Raw genomic sequence first — 22686 nt, 5'->3', positions numbered from 1 at the left:
CTCGTCTCTGCTTTGAGGTGCTCCGTCATCAGGTCCCTTCAGTCTGCTTCCTTATTTGGGTCCAGAAGCTTACAAAGCACTCTAGATAGCTCAGTCAATAAACTGCCTGATGAAGAAGCATGAAGACCTGAGTTTGGATCCTCAAAACACACACAAAAGTTGTATAGAGTAGTGCATGCCTATAATCCCAGGCTTGGGGAGCAAGAGGCAAATAGATTCCTAGGGATGATTGGCTAGCTTGTCTAGCCAACCCAGTGAGTGACTAAGAAAGACAATGGACATCTATACCTCTGACTTCCACACACATGTGCAACTGCACAGACACATGCCAATACAGAGAAGAGCATACATACACACACACGTGGACTACACACACCCACAGTGCTTTATAGAATAAACTGCTTCAGCTCCTCACTTTTAGTTTCTGCCCTTCCCGGGGTTCCGAACTCATGGTCCGTGAAAGCAAGTCAGTGCAGGGGGTCTCTCCTTTCAGACCTGTGTCCTGACTCCACAGCCTTTGCTAAAGTGTTGTGTTAATGTATCAAGTCACCACAGAGATCAAGTCAGGGAAAGATGCATAGGTGATGCCTGATTTGCACGGCACCAAGCACTAGATCTTGATTTAGGTCTGGCTGGAACATTCCCTACACAGTGATCCTCCTTTAAAATTGGGGCTGGGGAGATGGTTCAGAGATTAAAGGAACTTGCTTGCAAAACCTACCTGCTCTGGTTCAATTCCCCAGTACCCACATAAAGCTGGACCTACATGGTGCATGGATCTGTGATCCCAACATCCCTAAGCTCTCAGGCCAGCTAGCCTAACTGTCCCTGACAGTTAATTTGCAGTGGCAAGAGATCTTCTCTCCAAGAAGATGGAGCAGATACCTCAAGGTTGTCTTCTGACCTCCACAAGCAGTTTGTGGCACATGCACCCACCCCCCACACACACACACATACAAATATATTAATATTATTTTTGGAGTTCCAAATCAGCCTAGGCTAAAGTGAGACTTTGCCTCAAAAAATGACTTTTAGGGCTAGGCAGATGGCTTAGTGGTTAAGGCACTTGCCTGTGAAGACTATGGACCCAATGTTCAACTCTCCAGATCCCATGTAAGCCAGAAGCACAAGGTGACACAAGCATGCACGCTCACTCATGTGCACCAAGGTGGTACATGCATCTGGAGTTTGATTACAGTGGCTGGAGGCCCTCAGATGCCAATTCTCTCTCTCTTACTCTTCCTTTCTCTCTCTCTCTCTCTCTCTCTCTCTCTCTCTCTCTCTCTCTTTCTCTCTGTTATTCTCTCACATAAACTAAAAAGGCCAGTCTATTGGGCTTGCCTCAGAAAAGTTTTAAAGTGATTTTTTAAATTATGGATATTTTGAGATATGTATATTGAGATATTTATTCAACAAATGTTTCTGAGGCCTCGTCATCAAAGTAGGAAGACATCCCATGAATTAACAATTAACTACACATTAATTCTTTAACAACAGCTTAATTGTGATGATGTCATTTTTGTTTTTTTAATTTCAGATCCATTGTGTTTATCAGCAAGAGTTCTCACACTCTGGTTTATCTCCCCACAGGAACCTGGTGGATCGCCCCTCGTTGTAGTTGCTCCAATAATGCTGAGATGAACCTCCAAACCACACACAATTTATGGGAGGAAGGGATTTATTTGAAGCTTACAGATCCAGGGGAAGTTCCACAATGGCAGAAGAAGGTGTCCCACTTTCACAGGTCTATGCAGAGAAAGAGCAACCACCATCTGAAAGCAAGCACACTCCGGGGCCCCAGGCAGAGCTCACAAACCCTGCATACCTTAGGCTGGACTTCAGCTCTGCCCCAGTAACACCTTAGGCCTGGACCCAGGATCCACCCAACAGTGACACCTCCTCCAGCCAGGTGGCTGGAGATCTAAGTTACAAACTTTCATAAAACTCCTGAATCTACTGGGGATCATGCATTCAAACTACCACACGCCCCATCCTCTTGAAGTTAGTCATGGTCTTGTCAATGAAAGATAGGAGAAAATGATGAATGTCACATCTGGAAATTTCTGCTTGCCAGTGTGAGATATGCAGCACTTTCTTTCTGTGTCACACAGACTGTTCCATGTCACAGTTGAGTCCCCAGTAGCTTGGGCTCCTCAGTAACCACAAAGAGCAGTGTCATCTCTGACCTCAGAGGACATGTGGTATGAATGAGAAACTTCAGTGGCATTTTAGCAGCTGAGATCTGGGTGCTGTTACAGTAGCATACCATTGGCCATCCTGACCGACACAAAGAGAACTTCTTAGGGCTCTGTACATGCAGGACTGCTGCCTTGCACAACTTCAGGTGGCTCCACTCCCAGCTGTATGGAAACTGCGTGCAGCCACTTACTCTGTTCTGAGTCCCTGAAGTGGGCTGCCCTTCAATCCCAAAATAACTCATGTATTCCCTGAGTTCTCTGTCAAGTGGAGCCACTCTCACTGGGTTCAACTAAAAATATTTTAGCCTACTCTATATATACTTCTTGAAATATCACTGGACTACTATGATTTCCCATAAGGTAATAACTCTCAACCAGTCTAAGGGCAGGAGGAATCTTACTCCAGGGGATGTTTGGAATGTCTGCAGGCACTTTTAGCTGTCTATGCCTAGAAACAGGGCTATTGGTATATACTGCATGCGGGCTCTGGATGCTGGATTGCAGTGCATGGGGACCAGGGACCCTGGTATGCAGTGCACGGCGCCCAGGGACACTGGAATGCAGTGCGTGGATCCCAGGAATGCTGGAATGCAGTGCATTGAGGCCAGGGATGCTGGAATGCAGTACATGGAGGCAAGAGATGCTGGAATGCAGTGCATGGAGGTCAGGGATGCTGGAATGCAGTGCATGGAGGCCAGGGACACTGGTATGCAGTACATGGAGGCCAGGGAAGCTGGTATGCAGTACATGGAGGCCAGGGAAGCTGGTATGCAGTGCATAGGGACCACGGACCCTGGTATGCAGTGCATGGGGAGCTGGGACCCTGGTGTGCAGTGCATAGAGACCAGGTGAGGTAGTTTAGATGTATAGTCCCCTATAGACTCAGGTGTTTTTATAAAAATCTTGTCTCCAAACAGCTGGCTGGAGGAGGTTTTACAGGGGTGAATCTTATTCTCCAGCCTAAAGGTATTCAAAGTGCTTGAGCTCTGACTGGGGTCCCTACTGGTTCTTGTTCCCCATTTGTGCTTGCTTACAGCGCTGGCTACTGGGCGATGTCTCTCTCTGTTTGGGTTTATGAATGGAAGCTGGTTTCTTCCTCTGTTATAGAGCACTCCCTGGATCTGTAAGCCTGAAGTAAACCCCTTCCTCACATAAACTGTGTCTGGTTTGGATGCTCATCCCAACGGCATGGAGCTGACTCTAGTAAGCACCATATGAAGCAAGGGGAGCCTGTTCCATGACCGTGAATGACCCTGTTCACGTCAGTATTGTTGCTGTGGAGAAGCCCTGCCTGGAGGAAAATGAGCAGTAGTGCCCAAGTAGATAATGCCATCTAACAGGAGAGGTCTGGTGGTCTGAACTCGAGGAGGCAGGGCACAGCTTTCCACTCCAGCAAAGCAAACTGGGCTTTCCTTCTCAGAGCACAGAACAAAAGGGGGAAGAGCCAGCAGCCTCACAGTGGAGAAGCCTGGCACACACTGCCTGACCAGATGGCCCTGGTCAACCTAAACACTGACAAGTCATGTCAGTAGAATATGTCCTTGATGTGATATGATGTGAATGGCACTTACCTCCCCCCAAACCATAAACTCAAGTCTAATCATGAAAGAAATTATTAAGAAATTCTGATTAAGAGATAGTCTACAAAACAACTGGATAGTACCACTAACACTGCCAAGGTCATCAAGCGCAAGGGGACTGTCACACCCAGGAGAGGAGAGGCTAAGGAGGTGTGTTAGCTAAGCATGACGTAGCTCCTGGAGAGGATTTGAAAATAGGACAGCAAGTGACAGTTAGAGAAATCTGAATAAAGGATAGACTTGCTCAGTATGAACACATCAGTAACAGTTCATCCACTATGACCAAGGTCCAACACTAATGTAAGACAGTAACAACAGAAGAAACTAGACATGAGGTATAGAAGAAGTCTACTAATTTTTGAAACTTTTTTTGTAAAGCTAAGATGGCTCAGTGGTTAAAGGCACTTGGTTGAAAACCTGACAGACCAGGGTTCAATTACCTAGCCAAACAGTCATTCAGTTGCAATGGCAAGAGACCCTGGTGAGCACATAAAACACACACAGAGAAAGAAAGAAAGAAAGAAAGAAAGAAAGAAAGAAAGAAAGAAAGAAAGAAAGAAAGAAAGAAAGAAAGAAAGAAAGAAAGAAGGAAGGAAAGAAAGAGAAAGGAATGGAGAAAGAAAGGGAAGAAGGAAGAACGGGAAGAAGAAAAGAAGAAGGACTAGAGAAATGGCTCAGCAATTAAAGGTGCTTGCTTGCAAAAACTCTGACACTGGGGTTCAACTCCCCGGGACCTACATAAAGTCAGACGCACAAAGTGTTGCAGGTATCTGGAATTTGTTTGCAGTGGCAGAAGGCCCTGGCACGCCATACTCACTGTCTGTCTCTCTTTCTTTTTCTCTCTTTCTTTCTCTCCTTACCTCTGCTTGAAAATAAATAGAATGTTTTTTTTTAAATAAGAAAGAAAGGAAGGAAGGAAGGAAAGAAGGGAGGGAGGGAGGAAGGGAGGGAGGGAGGGAGGCAGGAAGCAAGCAAAGGAGGAAGGGAAGGTGGGAAGGAAGGGAGGGAGGAAGACAGTGTGAATGGTAAAAGAGAACTATAAAGCATTTTCTGGCAATTACAAAGGTCAAGAATGGAATTGGTCATAAGGAGACGTCTATAACAAGCCACATAGGTGATTGTCAAGTTGAATTTAGAGAAGTTTATCTGAAGGCAAGGGAATAGGCCTGCCTTGTGAGTCTGCCTTTCATTGAAGTGAACAAGTACCTGAGGTAAACGACTTATGGAAGGAAAGGTTTCTTTCTGCTCACAGTTTCAGAGCTCTCCCTGCATTCATCATTCCAGGAAAGGCAGATGAGCAGAGCAGAGCCACATGCTCCTGGAGACTAGGAAGCAGAAAGACAAGGTCACCATTCCGTTTCTTTTTTTCCCTCTCGTTCCATGCCAACCCAGCCTCTGTGAAGGTGCAGCTGACATGGAGAAGACCTTCCAGCCTGAGTTAGCTCTCTCTGGAGACACCCTGCCAGACGAACCTAAGGTGAGGTTTGACTATTCTCCCAGCTACTTCCCAGTTCAGCCCACCTGACAGTGTGATCCATCACACCCATCATTGATGGTGCACCTGAGTCCTCCCCAAGAAAGGACTTGAAATAAATGTGGGATACAGTAAGTTTATAACGTATGTGACGCTTCTGTGATGGAGTTGAACAAGGCCAAAGAGTGTGTAAGAAAGTGTCATGAGGGCTTAGTGGTTTAGCGCTTGCCTGTGAAGCTTAAGGACCCCGGTTCGAGGCTCGATTCCCCAGGACCCACGTTAGCCAGATGCACAAGGGGGCGCACGCGTCTGGAGTTCATTTGCAGTGGCTGGAGGCCCTGGGGCGCCCATTCTCTCTCTCTATATATATCTGCCTCTTTCTCTCTCTGTCTGTCCCTCTCAAATAAATAAGTAAAAATAAATAAATAAATAAAAAGTGTCATGAACAGCAGTCTGCAGATTGTATTCTGCTGAACTGGTTCTCCCCAAAGTCTAGGTTGGCTCACATTTATTTCTACTACTTCTAAAACTATAAGAGTAAAAGGAAATATCACCTCACAGTTCTCCTTCAGAGCCAAACCCAATACCTGAGAAGCCAATGACACACGTTCACACAGGGTTCTAATAGTTTCTCTAACCATCCACCACTCCTGAAATCACCTACCACGGGGCAGAAGGCAGAATGACACAGGAGGTCAGGGTCCACATTTACAAATGCTCACTTCTGTGCAAGCCCTGGCATAGAGTCGTACAAGCAAAGACACACATCCGTGGGCCAATTGCTTCAGTTTCATCACAAGTGACATGAGGGGAAGATATCAGTGCATTAGGAATGATTAAGATGTAGCCTGGTGTTCGGTGAGAGCAAATGAATTTTTATTGCTGGGTTTGTTTTATGGGAGTTTTTGTCCCTCCCCCAACCCCCACCCCCCCCCCATCCTTTGTTTTCAGCCTGTTCTTACCAACCTGGCAAGAGGACTGGTTCCATTTCCAGAAACAATCCATGCTGTCCACCCTTCCTGCACACCTCCCCCACCTGGAGCCCCCCTCCACACCTCTGTCCCCTCCGCACCCCACACAGGGGACACAGCTCTCCCCACCAGTGTCCTCACAGCCCAGGCTACATATTTCTTACAGCCCTCATTAAACCATTTTTTTTAACTAGTGTATTGAGGCAAAATGGACATTAAAACTTTTCAAATGGGGGTGGGGGAGGATGGCTGGAGAGATGGCTTAGTGCTTAAGGCACTTTCCTACAAAGCCAAAGGACCCAGGTTCGATTCCCCAGGACCCACATAAGTCAGATGCACAAGGTGGCACATGCGACTGGAATTTGTTTGCAGCAGCTGGAAGCCTTGGCGTGCCCATTCTCTATCAATCTCTCTCTCTCTCTCTCTCTCTCTCTCTCTCTCTCTCCCTCTCCCTCTCCCTGTCTCTCTCAGATAAATAAATAAAAACATTTTTTAAAAACCTTCACATAGCCGGGCGTGGTGGCGCACGCCTTTAATCCCAGCACTCGGGAGACAGAGGTAGGAGGATCGCCGAGAGTTCGAGGCCACCCTGAGATTACATAGTGAATTCCAGGTCAGCCTGAGCCAGAGTGAGACCCTACCTCGAAAAACAACAAAAAAAAAAAAACCTTCACATGTATCGGTGACATTAAAAACATTCACCATGTTGTTCCTCTGTTGCCATGTGTGAGGAATTCTAGTGAATTCCTCACTCATAAGGAGAGTCCTGTGCCCACTGAGCAGTCACCCCCTGTCAGAGTCATCTGCACGTTGCTGGGATGAACCAGGCACAGTTTATGGGAGGAACGGCATTTATTGAAGCTTACAGACCCAGGGCAAGTCCCATAATGTCAGAAGAAGCTGGCCCCCTTTCACAGGACCACGCACAAATCCCACCTCCAGCACCACAAGCAAGCCCACCCCAGGAGCCCCAGGCAGAGCTCAAGCACTTTGTAGACCTTAGGCTGGCATTCAGATCCACCCCCAGTGGCATGCCCTCCCTGGAGCAGGATTCTGCCTGCTGCAGGGCAAATGCTGCAAACTCGAACTTAATAACACACCTGAGTTGATTAGGGGACATAAAATCAAACTTCCACACCCACCGTTCCTACCTGCCCAAGCCACTGGCAGCCCCCAGCCTTGTGCCTACATCTCTATGGATTTACACAGCCTTGGTGTTCTGCGTATACGGAATCATGACACTCACAGCCTGTTGTGTCTGGCGTATATCAGTATTTCATTATTTTTTTTTTAAATTTTTTATTTATTTATTTGAGAGCGACAGACACAGAGAGAAAGACAGATAGAGGGAGAGAGAGAGAATGGGCGCGCCAGGGCTTCCAGCCTCTGCAAACGAACTCCAGACGCGTGCGCCCCCTTGTGCATCTGGCTAACGTGGGACCTGGGGAACCGAGCCTCGAACCGGGGTCCTTAGGCTTCACAGGCAAGCGCTTAACCGCTAAGCCATCTCTCCAGCCCAGTATTTCATTATTTTAAGCCCAAACAACATTCCATTGTACAGATACACCATGTTCTGTTCCACTCGTCCATTGGTGGACATGTGGACAGTTTGCATCATATGGCTATTGTAAGTAATGATGCTATGAATGCCCATGTTTAATTTTTGTGTAAACACATATTTTCAACCCTTTGGGGCCCATACAAAAGAGGGGATTACTGGGTCATATGCTAATTATAGGTTTAACTTATTAAAGACCTTCCAAATTGTTCTCCACAGTTGCTGCACCATTTGATAATCTCATGAGCAGTGCTTAAGGGCTGGAATGTCTCCACATCCTGGTCAACATATGTTATTTCCCACTTTTAATGTTGTTTTTGTTATTGTTATTATAACTCTCCAAGTGGGCATGAAGTTGGTTCTCACTGTGGCTTTGATTTTCATTTTGTTAGTGATTAAAGATGTTGAGTGCATGTGTGTGTGAGCATGCTCACGTACGTGCCTGTGCACATGCACGTTGGCCATTTGTGTATCTTCTTTGGGAAAAAATATTAGCGTTGGGTTTTCAAGCAGTCTTGATCTCCAGCAGGGACATGTCTGACTCTCCTCCTCTTAGTCTTCTTTCTTCTCCTCCTCTTTCTACTCTTCCTCTTTCTCCTCCTCCTTCTTCTTCTTAGGTCTTCAGTGCAAAGGACAGCCCCAAGTACACAGCTGATTCTCCATGGGGGTGGGATGAGACCTCTTCTCCTTAAGAAGATCACATGATGAAGACGTGACTTCAGGACTTGAGTGAAGAAAGGGCTGAGGGTCCTGGCTGCTTGCGGCAGTCCCTGCAGGACTCACAGGGAAATGGTCCTGACTGGAAGAAGGAACACATCAGGAGCAGCCTCTCCCAGGGCTTCAGAGTGAATGGGAGTCGGTTCCATTGTGTAATGATGAGCACTCTGGACGTTGAAAGAAAAAGGAGAGTGAAGCAGAGCAAATAAGAATGTGTGATACATGTATCATATATAAATAGTAATATAATGCAACATATCGCTTTGTATGCTAACTTGAAAAAATCATTTTAAAAACGTAAAAATTAAACTAAAATCTAGTTGAAAAGAAGAGGCTCAGTGGAGAGGTCATGGGGAGAGACAGAAAAGGATTGTGGGAGGGGATTTTGATCAGTGTACACTGTGTATGTGAATAGAGGTTGCCAATAAAAAGTTTTAAAAATCTGGGCTGGAGAGATGGTTTAGCGGTTAAGCGCTTGCCTGTGAAGCCTAAGGACCCCGGTTCGAGGCTCGGTTCCCCAGGTCCCACGTTGGCCAGATGCACAAGGGGGCGCACGCGTCTGGAGTTCGTTTGCAGAGGCTGGAAGCCCTGGCGCGCCCATTCTCTCTCTCTCCCTCTATCTGTCTTTCTCTCTGTGTCTGTTGCTCTCAAATAAATAAATAAATAAATTAATTAAAAAAAAAAGTTTTAAAAATCTGAAGAAAAGAAAGTGATCAGAGTTTGCTCATGAGATTCCAGCTTGCTATTACATCTCCTTCAGATCTGCCCTCTTTTTCCTTGCCTTTGGTTATAATCAGCATTCTAACATCTTCTGAATCCAGTCCTTACATGCTGAAACATTGACCCAGGCTTTTTCTTTTTCTTTAATTATTTAGTTAAGTTGCTGCACTGATTTTTCAAAGTCTTGGGAATCTCTATAGTGCTCAATGGTGAGCCTCAGCTGACGGACCTCAATAAAAAGTGACTAGACATTTCACTTGTACCTACTTGTCATATAAAAAGTGCTTTCATGGCTGGGGATATAGATTCATGGATAAATTACTTGCCCAGCAAGAATGAGGACCTGAATTTAATCCCCCAGTGCCCACGTAAAAAAAAAAAAAAAAAAAAATGCCCTCTGTGGTGGTGTGTACTCTTGTCCCAGTGCTGGGGAGGCAGAGACAGGAGGATCCTTGAGGTTCTCTGGCCAGCCAGTCTAAAGTACCTGGTGAGCTCCAAGCCAGTGAGACACCCTGGCTCAAAGGAAGTTGGAAGTTGGGATTGCCTGCAACCCCACTGAGGAGGGTCCCCAGTGGAATAGGGGCAGGGTCGAGAGAAAAGAGAACCAACACGTGATGTAACCATACAAAATATGTTGTTAATAAAATATAACTAACTAAATAAATAAAGGAGGTGGGTAATATTCATGAAGATAATGCCCAGGGATGTCCTCTGGTCTCCACACAGACATGCATACACGTGCACTGGCGCGCGCGCACACACACACACACACACACAAACACACACATGCACACTCATGTACACATGTACAAAAAGAATAATGAAAAGGCCTTTCTTAAATATCATTTTATTTATTCTACTCAAAAACCCATGACCACTCTCAGTATGTAGACATGGGAACTAAGACACAAAGAAATGAGATGATCTACCTATGTTCACCCATTGATAAGCACCAAAACCAAGATTTCATCTCAGCCCTTTCTTTATCTTTAAGACTTTGGATACATTTATTTACTCATAAGAAATTAGATGGGCTAGGGAGATGGCTTAGCAGTTAAGGCATTTTGCCTGCAAAGCCAAAGAACCTCAGTTTGATTCCCCAGGACCCACGTAAGCCAGATACACAAGGGGCACATGCATCTGGAGTTCATTTGCAGTGTCTGAAGTCCCTGGCATGCCCATTCTCTCTCTCTCTCTCTCTTTCTCTCATAAATAACTAAGAATAAAATTAAAAAAGAAATTATAGCCAAGGAACAAATTACATACTATTCATGAGACAAAGATGTTTGAAATTGTTATTCTCTAATAGGCTAGAAATAGTTAAATTTTAGAAAATGGAAGTCCCTGCCTTTGTTTCTAGTTCTCTTAATGTTTTTCATATTTAATTTTTGGACACCAACTTCTTGGCAAGTGATACAAACCCAAGCTATACCCTTGATGAAATGACTCCCTTTTTTCCCAAAATAGTCCACGGGCAAACTGTTCCACGTCGTACTCAATGACCAGGGACACAGCTGGGAACAGGAACTACATAAAGTTTTTCTATTTGTCAGGATGGTTTTGTGCTTGATTCTCATGGACCACTCTTAATAATTTAGTCACACACTCCTCTGTAGTTTATTGCTTCCACAAAGTTAATTTAAACCATGTCAGCGTGCATGCAATATGACTGACAATAGCCAAACTAAAAAAAAAAATTCGTTCTTCAAATTAAATGTGTACTGTTCATCTGTGAACCTCTCTCATACTAGCTTAAGCACTCTCTTTCTTTCTTTCCTTTCCCCTTTCCTTCTTTTCCCTCCCCTCCCTCTGCCTTCCTTCTCTTTCTCCTTTGTATCTCCTCTCATTTCACTTCTATTTCCTTCTCCCCTTCTGCTTCTTTTCCCTCTGTCTCCCTTGCTTTTCTTCTCCCTTTCTCTTGGTCCATTTCCTCCTCTCATTTCCTCCACTCATTCTTTACTTCTTCCCTCTGTTCCTTTCCCTCTTTTCTCTCCCTCCATCCTCCTCTGAGTTTCTCTGTCCCTCTGTCTCTCTGTCTCTTTCTCTCTCTCTCTCTCTCTCTCCCTCTCTTTCTCTCTCTCGCACACACACACACACGCATACACACTCACACATGCTGGTTGGAGGATTTCCAAGCATCTAGCGTATACTTTGCTGAACCACACCGCATTGGACCACACACGCACAATAGCAAATGGCCTGAATAAGTCAGATGCATAAGCAACAGCCACTTGAGTGCAGAGAATGTTTAAACTTTTGTGAAAAAACAATAAATTAAAGCACAACCTTTCTTCTCAAGCGATTCCTTATTGAGGCTTCTGCTCTGAATTAGGAGAAGGCGGTTTCAGCACGGTGGCCATATCTAGGGCCCACCCTGAGCTCTCTTCTTTCTCCAGGGCAAGTGACTCCATGGGGAGGGACAACCCCAGGAAAGAGATGCTTGGTGCCGTGCAACAGAACTCAGAACCAGAGGCTGACCTGTGCTGTTCTCCAGCTCCCTGGGTATCCTTCAAACCCTTTGAGAAAGACAGACTTCTGAGGTTTAAAGGCGCCCTTCCTGGAAGTTTTCAAAGTCGATTTGCCCTGCTGGCCTTACCTGCCAGCAACGTACTTTAGGCACAAGAACATAAGTAGACATGCCCCCTCCATTTCTCCCACTTCAAAGCCACAATTTGTCACTGTGCCCTACCAGGTGCACAAGGCCAGGCAGGTGCCTATCTGTCCTTCTGAGTCTCCTTCCTGCCCACGGAGCTCCAGCAGGAAAGCCCGGGCTTTTCCTCTGTGTCACCTCCTCAGGTCTGTTGGCTGGACACTGACCAATTCTTCTTGAAGATCACCCAGGGGGCTGACTCCTTTCCAGTGATCTCCTCTCCACCTACAGGCCACCTGTCCTCAGGGCTTGCTAAACTCTCCGGGGTAGACTGGATTACAGGTCTTAGTTTTGTTCCCTAGCAACGGGATTAGACATCCACACCCTGCCCAGGTACCCTTGCAGCAGCTCTCACTGTGAGCAACTTCCCTCTGTCGCCAGTGGGCGTATGCTTTCCTTTGGCCAGAGACTCATGGGTGTCAGCGGCAGGAGATGAGATCTGGAGCTACGACCTGTTTCCACATGCCGAGATACCCACCTGTTGTCCTGGGGCTAGTGAAACCCACAGAGAAATGAGGAGCCCCGAGTCAGCCTGTGCTGTCCTAAGCCACTGAGATGATTTTTGTGTATGTGTATGTGATGGTTGTGGTGGGGGATGGAAGTTTGTGATGCCAACGGTGATGTGGTGATGGAAGTGGTGGTGATGGTGGTAAGAGTGACAATGGATGTGATGATGGTGATGATGAATGAAACGAATGATGCTCTGTGGTGATGGTGGTGGTGGTGATGGTGGTGGTGATGATGGTGCTACTGATGATGATGATGATGATGATGATGATGAGGGTGGTGGAGGTGGTGCTGGAGGTGGTTAGTGATGCTGTCAAGAGTTAGGACCAGTAGCTCCAATCCAGATTTCTGGGTCTGACACCACCACACCATCCAAATATGTATGAGAAATTAATGTCCTGTTTGCTTTGGTAAGGAGACCTCTGCTTGATCTGAGAGGCCAGCTCCTGTGCTGATGGTGTGATAAGGGCCTGCCGGGGAGAGAGATTACTGATCACATGAAGAACCAATTAGACTGTAACTAGGAGAAGAACTCCCGAGTGGAAACACAGTGCCATGAGTCTGGAGGTTGGACAGGAAAGGCCTGAGCAATGACGAGCGGTAACAGCTTGGTGAGCATGATCCAGCCACGGGACCTAGACTCACAGAGGTTCCAATGCGGGAACAGCACAGAGAATGAGGAACAAAAATCAGAGCAGCTCAGCCCAAGCGGAAAGATGGTGTGGAAGAATGGGCACAGTGAAGTCACAGATGAAACAAGGGTCCTGCTAAACAAGGTACTGTAGGCTGAATCAAGAAATTACAGTTGGCTGGAGTGATGGCTTAGCGGTTAAACACTTGCCTGTGAAGCCTATGGACCCCGGTTCGAGGCTCAGTTCCCCAGGAACCACGTTAGCCAGATGCACAAGGGGGTGCACACGTCTGGAGTTCGTTTGTAGTGGCTGGAGTCCCTGGCACGCCCATTCTTTCTCTCTCTCTCTCTCTCTCTCTGTCGCTCTCAATTAAAATAAAATTAAATTAAATTTTAAAAAAAGAAATTATAATTGTGTTTAAAACACACCTACAAGTCTGGTGTGGTGACTCAGACCTAGAAATCCCAACATCTAGGAGGCTAAAGGCAGAAGGATCCTAACTTCAAGACCAGCCTGTGCCATGCGAATGGCCTGGAGAGTTGGGGGCCCTGAAGTCACTTGATCATGGTGATGGGAGCAGAGGGCAGGGGGCTCCTGGAGCATGATAGCTGCTCTGAATAGGAAACGTCCCCTGGCCCAGGTTCCTGTGTTTGAACTCTTGGTCCCCAGCGGGCAGTGCTATGTGGAGAGGTCATGGAGTCTTTGACAGAGAGAAGCTTCCCTGGAGTCAGTGGATCCCTGGACCTTGGGGTTTACAGGACAGCCACGTATCCTGTATCTGCTTCCTAGCACTGAAGGCAGGGTCCTGGAATGAAGTGCTGAGATGAGCTCCCGCCCCTCAGACGGACACCAGCATGATGAAAAGTATCCACTGAGGACGAGGCACGAGTGTAGGAGGACATCTGCCAGAAGGAGGGGGACGGGTGGTGGGAAAGGCTGCACCCCAAGCCACAAAGACCGGGTTCATGTCCTGGACCAGGCGACTGAGCAGCTCGAGCAGGTCCTTAGGGGCTCTCCAGGAGAACAGTGTCTCCATCCACAGAGGGAGTGAGTGCCCCTCTGCAAGGGTTCTGGCATAAGCATCACATAAAGAAGCCCTGGACAGGGCTGGAGAGATGGCGTAGCGGTTAAGCGCTTGCCTGTGAAGCCTAAGAACCCTGGTTTGAGGCTCGATTCCCCGGGACCCACATAAGCCAGATGCACAAGGGGGCGCATGTATCTGGAGTTCATTTGCAGTGGCTGGAGGCCCTGGTGTGTCCATTCTCTCTCCCTCTCTCTCTCTCTCTCTCTCTCTCTCTCTCTCTCTCTCTCTCTCTCTCTCTTGTTCTCAAATACATAAATAAATAAAAAATTAAAATTAAAAAAGAAGCCCACGACAACTGCCACAGACAAGGAAGGTCATGAGTGGGATGCAAGCTGCTCCTGCTGTAGGCCTGGCATAGCTGTCTTGTGGTAACGTGACTTCCCATCCCAGACTATCCTGCTAACTTCATATTTCCAGACATCAGTGAAGCTCTGTGCCTATACATACCACCCGGGCGATGCAGCCTTAAACAGAGGCCTGGACACTGCACAGCGTTCATTCTCAGTCCTCCGATGTGAGGAGTCCCAATATGCTAAGCCATTGATCATTCTGCTCTGGGGGAAGGGGATGAAACCAACAGCTGCTGTGTTGAGAATGGTCAGGGGCTGTGGAACTATCAGAGCACGCTTGATTCTTCCTTCTGCCTCTGATGTGCTGTGTGACTTTCAGTCAGTCACTCTGCCTCTCTGATCTGTAATGCTCCCGAAGGTCCAATAAGGACACTAGGACTGGAAAACTGGTTCAGTGAGTGAGCAAGTACCTGAGGGGACCCGAGACTGTCTGAATTTGACCCCCAGCACCCATGTATAAAGCTGAGAAAGGGGGCTGGGGAGATGGCTCAGCAGCTGAAGGTGCTTACTGCTTGCAAAACCTGACAGCAAGGTTTGGTTCCCCAGTACCCATGTGCATGCACCCTATACAGTGGCACGTGCATCTGGGGTTCATTTGCAGGGGCAGGAAGCCCTGGAACATCCATACTCACTCTCTGTCTATCTCGTTCTCTCTCTCTCTCTCTTTCTCTGTGTGTGTGTGTGTGTGTGTGCGCGCGCACGTGCGTGTGTGTGTGTCTCTGCTTATCTGTCTCTTAAATAAATAACTAATTTTTAAAGCCATCTCTGTAAGCCCAGCCCTGTGGGGACAGAGACAGGAGAATCAGTGGAGCTTGCCGGTAGCCATTCCAACTAGAAACGGCAGCTCCAATACCGTGAGAGACTCTGTCTCGCGGAAACATGTAGAAGAGATGGAGGAAGACATCGAATGTTCTTCTCTGGCCTCTGCACATGCTGTGTGTGTGCATCTGCATGCACTATTCATACACACACCACACCCATGCTGCACAATACTATACATATGCAAAAAAAAAACGTGGTAAGGTGGTTCCCTTCAAGTCATTCGATCTATTGCTGAGTCTCTTCATTGCCTTATGGCTCCCTGAAGTTATCTTATTGACTATACTTGTGATAAATGAATGCCATCTTCCAAGAAGACCCTCACTATAAACTTCATGAATGCCCTATTTACAGATGTGTTTCCAGGATAGAAAGGCATCTGGCATTTGGGGATTAAGGGACAAAGGAATGGCTCGGTCCTGTGGTCCTGTGGGAAGCATTAATCCTATTTAAGAGCTAGAATCTGAGGCTGAGGAAATGAAAGGTTTCTTTTAGGTCAGGCTAGGAAAGACATGGAGAGGATTTAAACCAAGCCACACCTCCTCCAGGACACAACCCACGGCCAAGAGGAAGCTGGAAGCTGCACGCGTGACAGGCGCAACGCCTGCAGGAATAAGGACTTCACGCTCCCACATGGCCAGTGAGATGGTGCTGACAACCCTGCCTCCTTCTCCCAACCAGCTACTCAAGCCTCGCCTCTGTCCCTTAGGTGCACGAAGCCTGCCCCAACCCAGGACCATGGCTCTTGGGTATGTCTGGAACACTCTTCCGGGGTCTCCCCACTGGCAGCTTCTCTTATCATTCTAGTCTCGATGCAGATAGCAGTGGGAGGGCACGGGTGTGGCAAAATCATTCTCTGACAACCTGGCCCCAGGGCCTCTTATCTCCACCTGCCCCCTTGAGTCATTCATTCTCCAGTCCACCCACCTGTTCCAACTTCTCTCCAGTGTTTATCAACATCTGAACTTATCTTGTTTGTCTTCGCGGGCTATTGTCGGCCACCTCTGACCCACTGGAGCCCATGTTTCCCACTAGACCAGGCATCTGCTGCTGTGGGAACTGCCCCGTGTTGACTTAGTCCTTTCATGGACACATGATCCACCCGATGCTTATTCAGACCAACTTCTCCTCTGGAATAAAAGAGCGAGGGTCCTCCTCTCTCTTCTCAGAGTAGAAAGGATGAATGGACCTGAATTGCTATTACAACATCTCAAATAAAAGAGCAGTGCATCTTATTTTTATACAAAACCCAGATGAGTGTGGACATACAGTGCTTTTAAATGTATTTTTTAACAACATTTTATTTATTTATTTGCAAGAAGAGAGAGAGAGAGAGAGAGAGAGAATGGACATGCCAGGGTCTCTAGCCACTGCAAGTGAACACTGGATGCACGTGCCATTTTGTGCATCTGGCTTTATGTGGGTACTGGGGAATCGAACTCAGGTTGTTAGGCTTTGCAGGCAAGCACCTTAGCCACTGAGGCATCTCTCCAACCCTGGTCATATAGTGTTTTTTAAATACTGATGGAACACAGACCACAGTAGTGAAAGGACATCTCCTGATCTCATAGTCCTTGGAGGCAGGGTCAAAAGCAGCCATGTTGGCACCTCATTTATGAGACGACCCAGCCAGCATAGCCGGGCCTCATCCAACCAGTGCAGAGCCGGCTGGCAAATCCAAGCAGGGAGGGGCGGAGAAAGGGGGTGGCACTCCAGCTGAAAGCGGGCTAAAGAGGTAGGGAAGTCATCTCAAGCACCAAGACCATGGCTGTGAGGGTGACAAATGAAATTGAACTTGAGTCCAGCAAACCCTGGCCACCAGCAATGACCACAGTAAGGGCAGCAAAGCCCACGTTCTGCCAAGTGCACAGCCATCTGGGTGATGTCCTGGCTGTATATCCATGCATGAGAGCATGGTTCCTACTCCTTGAAAGACACCGAGAGCCGTCGTGAGAAAATGCAGACCGATGGCCCCAGAAGCTGGGCCATGAGAGGTCATGGTGGGGACTGTAGACAGAAGCAAGAGCGGGCCCTGGGGAGACCCAGAGTCGCTAACTCTTGATATCTCAAGGAGCTAGAAATCCCGACGTTGTCTACTAACATCTCTATACTGTGTTGTTTCTTAAGCCATCGACACACTATGTAACGTAAACACAGCACCCAGGATCCATCCAGGGGAATGGCCACAGCAACAAAAAAGTGTACACGTGTTCACTTTGAACCACTGTTCATCAAAAAATTAAAATAGGGCTGGAGAGATGGCTTAGCAGTTAAGCGCTTGCCTATGGAGCCTAAGGACCCCGGTTCGAGGCTTGGTTCCCCAGGTCCCATGTTAGCCAGATGCACAAGGGGGCGCATGCATCTGGAGTTCATTTGCAGAGGCTGGAAGCCCTGGCGTGTCCATTCTCTCTCTCTCCCTCTATCTGTCTTTCTCTCTTTGTCTGTCGCTCCCAAATAAATAAATAATTTTTTAAAAAATTAAAATAAACATTTAATATTGGCCATCAAGTTCCTCACAGAATTGTCACCGTATAAAGACACAGACAAAACATACTTGACGACTACTGGACTTCTTTTTTAAATATGTTTCAATTTCTTTACTAGTGTGTGTATGTGTGGATCTCTATATGCATGTATGTCTGGGCACGTAAGTGCCAAGGCATGAGTGTGGAGGCCTGAGGAGAGCCTCAAGGTGTCTCTCCTCCAACCTTCTTTGAGGCAGGGTCTCTCTTGTTTAGTGGCAGGGTGCACCCGCCTCCACCAAAACTTCCCCATTCTCCCGGCTCTGCCTCCCAATAACATAGATGCGATGAGATTGCAGAAGCATGTACCTCTTTGTATCTGGCTCTGTGTGGATTTGGGGAAGAAGGAACTCAGGTCCGCAGGCGTACAAGTAAGTGCCGTTAGCTGCTGAGCCACAGCCCCAGTCCTGCACCCATAAGAGCAAAAGCGATATCAGTTTATTTAACTCTCTAATTGGAGACATGCTTGTTTACAGAAAACTTCATGAAGCAAATCAGTATGTCCAGAGAGCGTCATAAAGTTAAACATGATAGGAAACGCCGCACAGTCGATCACTGGGCCCCACCATCGGAATGAGGGTGGTCCTTTCCTTGGCTCCCTCCCGCCCCCACATATTTCGCAAGTATGAGCTGTACTTGAGCAAATGGTTTCTGTTCAGCAGCCCTATTCCAACACCCTCATCAGCCCTGAGGAAGAGCTTTATTTAGAAGTTCCCAGAGAAGGGGAGCGGGAACCTGGGTTCAGAAAGGCAGAGGACATAAAGGGCTCCCTGACCGCAGCTGCCGAGCCTGGAAAGTCAACAAAGCCCGACATTGTGTTTGACTCGGACCTGTTCTCCACCACGCACTGATAAGAAGGTGCTTGAAGCTCAGACGCTCACTGGGCTCCAGCCTTCAGCCCCTTATTGATCCTGAAACAATGCTCCCTTTCAGGTCACACCCACAGAGGGGAGTAAGAACAAGGCAAGACAGGGTGCAGCGGGAACCAGACTGTGCACGTGGAGCCAGCACCCAGGGGCTGAGGTCCAGTGCTACCCACAGTCCTGAGGAGCGGCTGCGGCCAATTCACTGACTCTCGGCCTCCGTGCTGTTTGCACACTAGGGCGGGAGCGCTTGCTGACAGCCATACGACTTGAAAAAAAAAAAAAAAGAATTACTTCATTGATTACGACTGACATAAAAAACTGCACATATATGACATATGCTTCTTAATGAACTCATGGGTAAAAATCCACCATGACTAGATGTCATGGGGCACATCTGTAATCCCAGCATTAGGGAGGCTGGGGCAGGAGAATCTTGTCAAGTTCAAGGCCAATCTTGGCTATATAATGAAACTTTATCTTTAAAAAAAATAAAATTCAAATAGGGCTGGGGAGATGGCTCAGTCAGTAATGAATTTCCTCGTAAGCATGAGGACCCCAGTTCGATCTGGGGAACCCACATAACAAAAGCTGGCCTGGTGGCCCTTGCTTGCAGTCTCAGTGCTGGGGAGGCAGGAGCAGACCACACTAGCTCTCTGGCCAGCCGGACTAGCCTACTGGGTGACCTCCAGTGAGAGACCCTGTCTCACAACACACAGACCGGGCCTGAGGTGAAACAACACCTGAGGTTGACCTCTGGCCTCCACATGCCAAGAACATACACACACGGACACACGTGAACACACGTGCGTGCATACATAAAAATTAGAAAAAGTGAAAATAATGACAAAATACACTGTCAAGTCGTTACACGGTCAAGGCTATCAGTGTATCTACCGCCTCCTGCCACGTCCTCCAGCTCCTTTTTCATAGTCAGCACTGTCCTTCTCCACTCTCTAAAGACATCCGCAGGATGCTTGGTGGCCAGTCTCGACATTGCCTGTGAAGGTAGCAGCCAGAGGCTCAGAGGCAGGTTTGAAAGGGATTGCAGCAGACACCTAAGCCAGCCTTGGAACCCACCCCAGAGCCAGCTCCAGACCCCTCCAGTGGCTTCCACAACCTGCTCCCAACCTCCAAGCACTGCTGCAAAGCGGTCGCCACTTGCCCCGGCCAGCGGGGAGTCGAACAAGGACTCGGGGAGAAGCTAACCTGAATGGGGGGAGGCAAACAGACACAAGAAGGAGACCAAGCTAGGTATTTGTCAAGGTCTCGAAGTTTATTTTTTACACATAGGTTTTTATAGGGTTGTAGGGGGAAGGAGTCATAATCAGGCCAGAGATCACAGGGTTACTGGCTAAATGCAATTTCTTTGTTTCTTCATCAATTACCAGCAGCACCAGGAGAGGCTGTCACCGAGGCGTAACGGCTCCTTCATTTCTGGTAATAGATCATTAGATGAGGAAATAGAAACTTAACTTGCTATATGGCGGTTTCTGTCAACATGGCCGAGGTTTGGTTCATAGCTCCCAACCCCCAAGGACCAGGGCTCTGCTCCCATCTGTTCTCCTGTCTCCTGCTGTGGCCCCACTGGACAGCTGAAGTCCTCTCTCAGCCTCCTCACTGTACTGGTCCACGTGCCTGGAAGGCTACTTGGTTGAAGGTCACAGGCTCAGTTCCAGGAACCCCTCGCTGTGACGGCCTCTCATCACCCTTACCCATTCCCATCTACAGTGCTACCTCCGCATAGTTTCTCTCAGAAATCACCTCAGACACTGTAGAGATTTGGCTTCAGACTTGCCTCCTAGCATGAACCCTTCATGAAAGCCTAATCCTGCCCACGACGACATATCCCCAGTGACGAGAGGATTGCGGTACCTCAGATGTCTTCAGAAGCCAGACAGGTGGCACTGGTAGTGACAATGACTGGGTGTAAGGCCAGGGAAGAGTGTGATAATCTCAGTCCATGCTCCACTGGAAACGTTCCAAGAGTGAGTCCTGAAGCACACTGTCCTAGGTTCAGCTCAGTGAGACTTTGCCCCACATGCAGCTCCTGCCAAGCCAGCCCCAAACTATAAGTCCTGGACGGGCATCTCACCCCAGAACCCAGCATCCTCCTTGTCACTGAGTTCTGAGATCTTGTTTTGTCCCACTCTCTCCATTAGCAAACTAGGTCAAGCAAAGGGCAGGGTTGGTCAAATCTGACCCCAAACATAGCTATCTCCTTTGAGAAAATTCCACTAAAATTATAGCTCAACCAAAAGTAAAACTGCTGGTGGGACAGAGCATGTTACCTGGTTTGCTCCACAACTTGATTCATGCTGAATCCCTCTCCTGTTAGGCTATCAGGAGACAAGATGTCTTTCCTTAAGCTCATGAGCATGCACCCCTGACGTGCTGCCCAGGAGCAGAACATGTGGCTAACACGTCTGCAATGACCCGTCTTGCTGTCGGCCACCACCGTCAGTGCCATCCCCATGGAGGTCTCAGAAACAGACCTTCACATTCACCAGGTGAATGTGGGAATCAGGGAGTGAGGAAGGTGACCTTTAAGCTAAGAACAAAAGGACAAGGTTGGAAAGGTTCCACCAAACACAGGATACACAAATGCAAGCGAAGGTAACGAAACGCAAGCACGGGCCAGCACAGATGGGCCTGTTAAATGCAGCCCAACCCACGTGTTGTTAAGCAACAAATTGGATAATTACCTATAGTTCTACTTTATTTATTTATTTATTTGAGAGAGTGGGAGAGGAAAAGAGGTAGACACACACACACACAGAAAGAGAGAGAGAGAGAGAGAGAGAGAGAGAGAGAGAGAAGGATCACACTGGGGCCTCTAGCCACTGCAGGCAAACTCCAGATGCATGCGCCACCTTGTGCATCTGGCTACGTGAGTCCTGGGGAATCGAACCAAGGTCCTTTGGCATTACAGGCAAACACTTTAGCTGCTAAGCCATCTCTCTAGCCCCTAGTTCTACTTTTGATAACAGCCAGAGTAAGAAATTCATTGGCTTCAAGCATGTCCCTCAAATTTTGAACAGATCTGAATCTAAATATCCTTTTGAGGTTGGAAAATTTGTTCATCTCTCTAGCCTGGAAAAAAAAATAAAAAGTGGAAGTATATGTCATCAGAAAGACTGTTTGCTAAGGTTTTCTGTTCAGTCCAAACCAAAAATCTATGGAAACACATCAGAAGCAGGGCTATCTGTTTCATTCCAGTTTCCACTGTGGTTGGATTCTTTAATGCAGGCACAAACCTTTAAAGTCTTGGGGGTCTGTTGGTGGCTCTTCCACCCACCAATCTCTACAACTCAAGTGGAATTAATCGTTAGTTTCAGCTCTCTGCATTTCTTAAATCAGAAATGAATGTGGAGCGAGAAAAGTTAACTCACCGAAATTGAAAATACTGATAAGCCCATAGGATGTCCTGTCCTCCCAAATTCTTTTGAGGAGAGGGTTGAGTGTGGGCTCTTTAATGAGGATGATCTGGGACTACCACGAGGCCCCTGTCAATGCCGCCAACATTGAGTGAGGACTAAAGGGATTTTTGATCTGCAGACTTCAGTCCGCTTCAAAGCAATGCCTTTCATGGCCTGCCGTGGCCAAGGCCTAAAAGAAAATCAGAAACTCTTAGGATCAGAATCGTTACTCACTGACAAAGCCATCAACCCGTTTCATGAGATGACTCTATGCAGAGACCCCCCCCCCTCCTGCCCCAGCAGCCTCCCTCCATCTGGAAACAAGGCTTTAAGTTACAATGATAAACCCTGGCAGAGCTGCTTAGATGTTGGCATTCCCACAATTTCATTGTTTGGCCCAATTTAGGGAGGTCAGAGGAGAAGACTTGAGAGGGGCACCGGGCTCTGAGTTACAAAGGCTTGAGCCCCATTGTTCGCTGAGCTGGCTCCCTCCCTCCTTGTCCTCCTCTGAAGTGGCCAATCCCCCCCCCACCCCCTCCAGGCCTCCTGCTCTGAGAAGGGCTTAGCATCCATGCCTCATAATGCAGTGGGAGGAATATTTATGTTCCTGGGGACAATCGTC

This window comes from Jaculus jaculus, chromosome 1, assembly GCF_020740685.1.
Source record: "Jaculus jaculus isolate mJacJac1 chromosome 1, mJacJac1.mat.Y.cur, whole genome shotgun sequence".
Lineage (NCBI taxonomy): Eukaryota > Metazoa > Chordata > Mammalia > Rodentia > Dipodidae > Jaculus > Jaculus jaculus.
Note: the sequence above shows the minus strand (reverse complement) of the source record.